The sequence below is a fragment of the Chrysemys picta genome, chromosome 20 (genome assembly GCF_011386835.1).
Source record: "Chrysemys picta bellii isolate R12L10 chromosome 20, ASM1138683v2, whole genome shotgun sequence".
In the NCBI taxonomy this organism is placed as follows: domain Eukaryota; kingdom Metazoa; phylum Chordata; order Testudines; family Emydidae; genus Chrysemys; species Chrysemys picta.
Genome location: NC_088810.1, coordinates 7,555,573 through 7,563,896, shown reverse-complemented (window position 1 = coordinate 7,563,896; position 8,324 = coordinate 7,555,573). Strand labels below are relative to the sequence as shown.

At 52.5% G+C, this 8,324-nt stretch overlaps 1 pseudogene; it reads right to left on the bottom strand.

The window, feature by feature from the left end:
• Positions 1–225: 225 nt before the first annotated feature.
• On the bottom strand, positions 226–1,492 carry LOC101947651 (free fatty acid receptor 2-like; annotated as a pseudogene).
• Between the last annotated feature and the right edge of the window lie 6,832 nt (positions 1,493–8,324).

Here is an 8,324-nt window from a genome sequence, read left to right as displayed (position 1 = left end):
GCTTTATCTAAACCAGTGTGTGGGAATCATAACTCAGGGGCAAAAGGCTGTTGCATATTCCTCTCCACTCTGAGGGAGGGGGCAAATTTTATGAGCTTACGCTGTACAGTTCCCTGTGCAGCACAAGACGGTATAATTTTGGGTTTATACTTCAGTGGGGGTGCGTGCCTGAGGAGCTGGGAGTAGCTTTCTCATGCAGGGGCTGGTCAGAGAGCTGCTTGTAACTGCCGCTGGGTGCGTTCCTACCAGTATGTATGCTCGCGAAAGTGCAGGCTGGCAGGTTTGGTAGCTTGTCACAGCAACACAGTGTGAGAGGTTGGTGGGTCAGAGGGCTCAGTGGTACCCCAGTTCCAGGCGGGGGGAACCCGTCACACCTAACTCAAGAGCAGGATCTCTTGCTTCTGCGGAGCATGGGACAAGGAAGGATATGCGGAGGAAGCAGAGAGTCGGTCTCATCCAGGAAGTCAAGTCATCAACTCCTCAGCCTCCATCTCACTGGTCACCTCTACCTCTCTGCCCCCTTCCCCGCAGCAAGTCAAGCAGGGGAGATGGCACCAGGCCATGATGGTGATGAGTTTGTGCCACAGGCTAGTCAGGCAGTTGGTGAAGGCCCTTTGGACGGCAGTGGAGGAGAAGTAGAAGATGGCGGGGTCCAAGGCGGCATTAAGGGTGCTGAGGAGAAGAACGTACACCCTCCAGGAGGGGCTCTCATTCTGGACAAAGCCCACCACGTGGGACAGGTTGTAGGGGCGAAGCAGACTATGAAGTTGAACAAGGTGGCCAGAGCCAGACCCATGGCTCGCTGCTTCCTCTGGGCCGGGATCTTGGGCAAGGCCACCAGGATGTGGACGAAGTTGATGTAGCAAAAGATGGTGACGGTGAAGGGGAGGCAGAAGAGGACGAAGAAAAACTCTAGCCGGACAGGGAGCACGATCTGGAGCTGCACAGGGGAGAAATGTTCATAGCAGTGGGACGTGCTATTGGAGGTTGCGGTCCCATTGGGGCTCAGGACCTCGTATTGGACAATGTAGACGATGCTGCAGTGGGCAAAGACCACCACCCAGAAGACCACAGAGGTGGCAACAGCATAAGCTGGACGGCGCCGGAGCTTGTACTTGATGGGAAAGGCCACCCCCAGGTAGCGATCAACGCTGATGGCCATGAGGAAGAAGGAGCTGAGGTAGATGCTATTGAAGTACAAGTAGTTGGTGAGTGGGCAGAGGAAATGGGGCAAGAGCCACTCCATGCCTGAGGTAGCCTCCACCATCTTGAAGGGGAGCAAGATGAGGAGGAAGATGTCGGAGACGGTGAGGTTGAGGAGAAGGATGTCAACGGGGGTGGGTTTCTGGCGGACCTTCATCAGGAAGGTGTAGAAGGCCAGAAGGTTGGACGGGAGGCCGGTCAGGAAGGTGAAGATGTAGACAGCGAGAACCAGCGGGATGGAAACATTTAAAGTCATCCTCTCAGCTCCTACAGAGGAGAATGGGCTCATCAGTTGCCAAAGGAACCCAGGAGTCCTGGTAGCCAGCCCCCCTCCTCCTCCAACCCACTAGACTCCACTACTGTCCCTGGGCTGGGGATAGAACCCAGGAGTCCTGGCTCCAGCCCCCTCCTCCTCCAACCCACTAGATCCCACTCCCCTCTGTGGCACTCTGTACCCCAAAGCAACACCCTGGAATCCCATATTCACCAATGTCACATGATTATGTTATGTGTGATACAAAGAATGCATGTGAGATATCATATGAAAGGTCATGATCTGCTGAAACCTGTTGTTCTTTCCAAATATGTGTATCGTTAGTGTGTATGAAGTTATAAGATTTTGTTGTATGGTTGTCAGAGAAATATGTTGTAAGTTTGAGAGTCCTTCCTACAAGGGTGGTGACCCCTGCCCACGTGGCCGTTCACTGGCCATTCATCAACGGGGGTGTTGCAATCAAGGGATTTACAATTCAATGACAGTTGCAGAAGCACCACACAATGGGGGATTTACTTGGTCACTGTGACTCAGCAAAGCCCATCAGGACGGGTCTTGGTATTAAGAGACAGAGGCTGCATGGCTTGGCCTTTTCTCCTCCCCCACCTACGCTGCAAGCCACAAGGACACTGAGAAGAGAGAGAACTTCAGCAGAGGAGACAAAGGAGAAACCTGTGTATTGTGAACTGTAACATCCATTGAGTGGAGAAAACTGCTAGATCTAAATACTGCCTAGTGTCTTAGAGGTTTAAGATTATGGCCTTGGCTACACTCGCGGATTCACAGCGCTGCCGCGGCAGCGAGAGCTGTCTCACAGCGCTGCAAGTACTCCACCTCTCCGCGGGGAATAGCTTGCAGCGCTGCGAACGAGCATGCAACGCTGATTACACTGGCGCTTTACAGCGCTGCACTTGCTGCGCTCAGGGGGGGTGTTTTTTCACACCCCTGAGCGCAGCAAGTGCAGCGCTGTGAATTGCCAGTGTAGCCAAGGCCTTAGATTGCACGCTTATTTTGTTTTCTTTGGTAAACTATCACTGCTTTTTATACCTACCACTTATAATCACTTAAACTCTATCTGCAGTTAATAAATCTGTGTTATACTTTATCTAAAACAATGAATTTGGCTTGAAATGCTTGGAAATCTTAGCTCAGTTAACAAAAGGCGTGTGCATGTCCTCTCCAGGGGCGAGGGGGACGGGCTGGGCAAAGAACTGACACTGCTCAGGCTTCTGACCATGCCAGGACGGTACAGGTCTGGGGTCCTAGGCTGGGGAGCTGGGGGGAATTGGCTGGAGCCTCTCTGTTGTTGGTTCATGAGTACCCGAGGGCAGCATTCATGTAACTAAGAGGGGTGCGTCCCTGCCTGTGAATGGCTGTGTAAGTCCAGTACCTGCCAGAGGTTTGTAGCTTGTCACAGCATCGCAGTGTGCATGGGAGCCGTGACTGGTGGACCCTAACAGGTCTTAGTGGTACCTGAGTTCCAGGTTGCACCCCAGGGATCCCGTTGTGACACTGCACCCCATATTCTTCACAGTAATATTATTATGATATGATTATGGCATAATTATGATGCATTTTATTCAAGATGGGTCATGAGAGATTGTTACCGAAATATCGGGTCCACCTAGCTGAGAGCTAATAACAGCCAGACAGCTGGATAAGTAAGAGGTTGCTTTATTCTGCAAAGGAAAGGAGAGCTTTGCACCTGAGCACAAAAATTCTAACTCATACAAAAACCCAAAGATTTTTTATACACACTTAAACACAGGCCCTGGTTGTGTTAACATTTGCTTGGTGGTTAACAAGCCCTGCACTTCTGCTATTTGGTCTGTGAGAACCGGTTTGGGACCAGCTCCCACTGCCTTAAGGCAGAGAAGGGAAGACAGTTTAAAAGTTTAGGCTACTGTGTACGTGAGGTGTCTGTTTTTCCCTAATGCCCACTGGCTGCCATAAAGGCTGCTAGCTCTTAGGGGAGGTGTCGCTGCTGACTGTCACAAGATGCATTGGAAAAGTTATAATTTGCTGAATATGATGGTCCTATTTGTATGCATGTATCATTTTTGTATCTGAAGTTATGAATATTAATCATGTATCTGTTCCAAGAAGGAGGAGTGCTAGGCGGAGATTCCAAGCTGTAAAGCAAGTGCAGCTTGTCCATTTAGAATCTGCGGCCTGCTCGTATCATCTCTTAGGGTGAGAATCTGCTACTCAGATCCAATCTATTTAGTATATTAAGCTTAGTTTGCGTTTTTTTGTTTATTTGCTAGGTCATCTCCTTTGATCTGTTTGCTATTCCTTATAATCACTTCAAATCTATCTTTTGTAGTCAATACACTTATTTTTGCTTTATCTAAACCAATGTGGGGGAATCATGGCTCAGGGGCAAAGGTTGTTGAATATTCCTCTCCACATTGAGGGAGGGGGTGAATTTTATTCCCTGTGCAGCGCAAGACGGTATAATTTTGGGTTTATACTCCAGAGAGGGTGGGTGCCTGAGCAGCTGGGTGTGTCCCTACCTGTATACATGGTGGGGAAAGTGCAGGCTGGAGGGCTTTGTAGCTTGTCACAGCAGTACAGTGTGAGAGGGAGCCCATGCTGGCGGGTCAGGGGGCTCAGTGGTACCCCATTTCCAGGTGGCATCCTGGGGGGGAGAACCCGTTGCATCCATCACACCCTGCCCGGCCTGGAGATAGACCCCAGAAGTACTGGCTCCAGCCCCCCTGCCCTAACCCACTAGATCCCACTCCCCTCACAAACATGTGGATAGAACCCAGGGGTCCTGGCTTACAACCCTCCTTACCCATAGCCATGCGAGCAACCTCCAGGCTCCCGTTCCATTAGCTGACACTAGACATATGGCTGGAATTGATGGAGCCGACTCCTGTATTTATTTAGCTCAGTTTCCTGTTTAGCCAGGGGCAGGAGCAGATGGGGCGGGGGGCAGCGCCAGAGAGATCGGAGGACGTAGGATGCATGAGATCGTGTAAGCAAACACACAGGAAATGGCTGTGGTGGGGTGGGGGCCAAGTGGGCAGCTTGGACAACATGGAAGCGGTTGTTAGGGAAATTTTCATAAATATTATCAAAGGTGGAGCGGAGTGGAGTCTACTGGTCAGAGCGGGGGCAGGGGGAGGGTTCTGGGACCCAAGACTCCTGGGTTCTATCCCCACCTCTGGGAAGGGCGTGAGGTCTAGTGGATTGGAGTGGGGAGTGCTGGGAGCCAGGACTCCTGGGTTCTATCCCTGATTCTCAGGGGTGATTTTGTGGTTAAAATAAGGGATAAGGAGTCAATGCACAGAACTAGGAAATACAACCCAGGATTCTTGATCTTTCAGCTCCACTCACCCCACTAGACCCCACACCCCTCCCAGAGCTAAGGAGAGAACCCAGGAGTCCTGGCTCCCCCATCTACCCACTGAGCCATCCCGGTGACTCTGAAGACCAGCCCACCAGCTTTCCCAGGGCCAGGGCATCCTGCGCCCGTGCTCCAGCCAGGCTGTGGGTACCCTCATGCCAAGCTGCAATGGGCCCCTCCCTTCCCCAGGGTACATGTAGCTCTACTCCCGCCTCCTAGCTGTGGGGATCGATTGTTAAATAACCTCATTAACGTGAAGTTAATCAGCCTCTTCCATAAAATAAACCAGTGTCTGAGCCCGACCAGTCCCTCGCTCCCCTACCAATTACAGGGGGGTGGTCTAGTGGATTAGAGCAGGGAGCTATCCCTGATTCTGGGTGGGGAGTGGGATCTAGTGATCAGTGCAGGGGGCTGGGAGCCAGGGTTCCTGGGTTCTAGGAACAGGGCTGGGTGTATGAACCAGCCAGAACATCTCTCCAAGAGTCGTGTCCTCCTGCAGTTAGAAACTGTCAGTTCCTCCGCTCTCCTTAACGGAGGGAAACCCACTTTCCCTCCCAGCTTGTCTCGCTGCTGAGATGTGGTGGCAAGACATGGAACCGCGACCGGATCGGACCTGATGGTTCCGTTCCCAGAACCCTTGGTAATGGAGCTGCTGCCGGGAGGACCCATTCTGTGGGGGATTTAATGACTACGCCCCACATCCTGACTGGCATCTCCCCATCCCAGTGCTGGGGGCCCCCCCACATATGTGAATTGTTGTGTTGTCCCGTCTCGGAGTTCCCCTCTCCCTGTCCCCACCATGTGGTTACTCAGCTGAGCTACACACATTTCCACTCCCCCTGTCAGCTTCACTCAGCCTTGATTGCCTGGTGATGAGTGAGCACGTTGCAAAAGTAGGTCATAAATCTTCACCCTTGTTTTACAGGTGGAAGAACAGAGAGTCAGAGCAGGGAGAGGAGATGGCCATGGTGGGGGAAGAACCCAGGTGTCCTGAATCCCCCTCAGCCCCCTGCTGTAACCATTACGGTTTCCCACCATATTCTTGCCGGCAAGTTAAAGAAGTATGGGCTGGTTGAATGAACTATAAGTTGGATAGAAAGCTGGCTAGATCGTCGGGCTCAAGGGGTAGTGATCAATGGCTCCATGTCTAGTTGGCAGCCGGTTTCAAGCAGAGTGTCCCAAGGGTCAGTCCTGGGGTTGGTTTTGTTCAACATCTTCATAAATGATCTGGAGGATAGCATGGACTGCACTCTCAGCAGGTTTGCAGGGGACACTAAACTGGGAGGAATGGTAGATACGCTGGAGGGTAGGGATAGGATATAGAGGGACCCAGACAAATTAGAGGATTGGGCCAAAAGAAACCTGATGAGGTTCAACAAGGACAAGTGCAGGGTCCTGCACCTAGGATGGAAGAATCCCATGCACTGTTACAGACTAGGGGCCGAATGGCTAGGTAGCAGTTCTTCAGAAAAGGACCTAGGGGTTACAGTGGACGGGAAGCTGGATATGAGTCAACAGTGTGCCCTTGTTGCCAAGAAGGCTAATGGCATTTTGGGCTGTATAAGTAGGGGCACTGCCAGCAGATCGAGGGACACGATCATTCCCCTGTGTTCGACATTGGTGAGGCCTCATCTGGAGTACTGTGTCCAGTTTTGGGCCCCACAGTACAACAAGGATGTGGAAAAATTGGAGAGAGTCCAGAGAAGGGCAACAAAAATGATTAGGGGTCTGGAGCACATGACTTATGAGGAGCGGCTGAGGGAACTGGGATTGTTTAGTCTGCAGAAGAGAAGAATGAGGGGGGATTTGATAGCTGCTTTCAACTACCTGAAAGGGGGTTCCAAAAAGGATGGATCTAGACTATTCTTAGGGTACCAGATGACAAAACAAGGAGCAATGGTCTCAATTTGCAGTGGGGGAGGTTTAGGTTGGATATTAGGAAACAGTATTTCACTAGGAGGGTGGTGAAGCACTGGAATAGGTTACCTAGGGAGGTGGTGGAATCTCCTTCCTTAGAGGTTTTTAAGGTCAGGCTTGACAAAACCCTGGCTGAGATGATTTAGTTGGGGATTGGTCCTACTTTGAGCAGGGGGTTGGACTAGATGACCTCCTGAGGTCCCTTCCAACCCTAATCTTCTATGATTAGACTGCACTCCCCCCAATCTGGGACTGGAACCCAGGAGTCCTGACTCCCAGCCCCCACTGCTCTAACCACTCCACTCCTCTCCCGCACTGGGACTAGAATCCCGTGCTCAGCTGAGCCAGCAATCTCCCTTTTACTTTGTTGGTTGTTTGTTTTTTAATTTTGCAAAAACAAAATTAAATTTTGCACAGAGGCCTGGGCATGACTGGTAAAGGCAAATGCATACTGGTCAGGGCTGGGGACAGAACCCAGAAGTCCTGGCCCGTAGCTTTAACCAGTAGACCCCACTCACCTCCCAGGGCGGGTCCTGCTTTCTCTAACCAAGTCCTCTTCCAGGGTCAGTGATAGATCCCAGAAGTCCTGGCTCCCAACCCCCTCCTGTCCTAACCACTAGTCCCCACTCCCCTCTGGATGAGCCTTGACCCAGGCAGCTAGAGAGCCCATCCTCACCTCTTCTCCAGCAGCCAGTGCGCTGGGAGCCTGCAGAAGGGCTGGAACCCAGGTGTCCGGGGTTGGAGCCACCCCAGGCGATGTGTCAGGGAAGAGCTGGTGGCTGGTCTCCTGCGTCCTGGCTGGTGTGTGAGTTTTCTGTAGCCCAGGCAGCTGGTTATGTTGTGTCTGTGGTTGCACCCTAGGAAACCCCACCGGTCCCTCTCCTCGGAAAGCCACGCAGAAAGGATGAGAGATACAATCGTTACTTCCTCGTGTGAGGTGTGAACCAGCATGTCCTCGAGCGAGTGGGGTGTCCCCCCACTCGCCTACTGCAGACCCAGGGAGAGAACCCAGGAGTCCTGGCTCCCAGCGCCCCCTGCTCTAACCACTAGACCCTACTCCCCTCCCAGAGCTGGGGAGAAAATCCAGGAGTCCTGGCTCCCAGCCTCTGCTGCTCCCCACCTCACTAGGCCCCACTCCCAGTAGAACCCAGGAGTCCTGACTCCCAGGCTCTCAGGTCTCACCCCACCTTTGCTATGTCCCCAGGGGGCTGCGGCGGGCGCCCAGCTCCCAGTTGGTGTCTGTGACGGGAGGCAAGCTGCCCTTCTGGGGGACATAGTGGGGGCTAGACGCAAGGACCCCCATGCTGAGCTTGCAATGCCCCCCCCCTCCCTTGCCAAGCTCTGAGAAACAGGACACCCCCCCCCCCCCCCAAGACAGAGAACTGGTTCCACTTCACGCAGGGCGGTGGCCTCATTGGCATGGCCATGGGCGCCCCTGGCACCTCACGTTGGACGTCCTCCCAGCCAGGGTTATTTTCTGCCAATGGGATTTTTTTTATTATTGACACCTGGGTTTATTATTTCTTTATGAGCCAGCCGGGGAAAGTCTCAGAACGTTGCACAAAGGTCATAAAA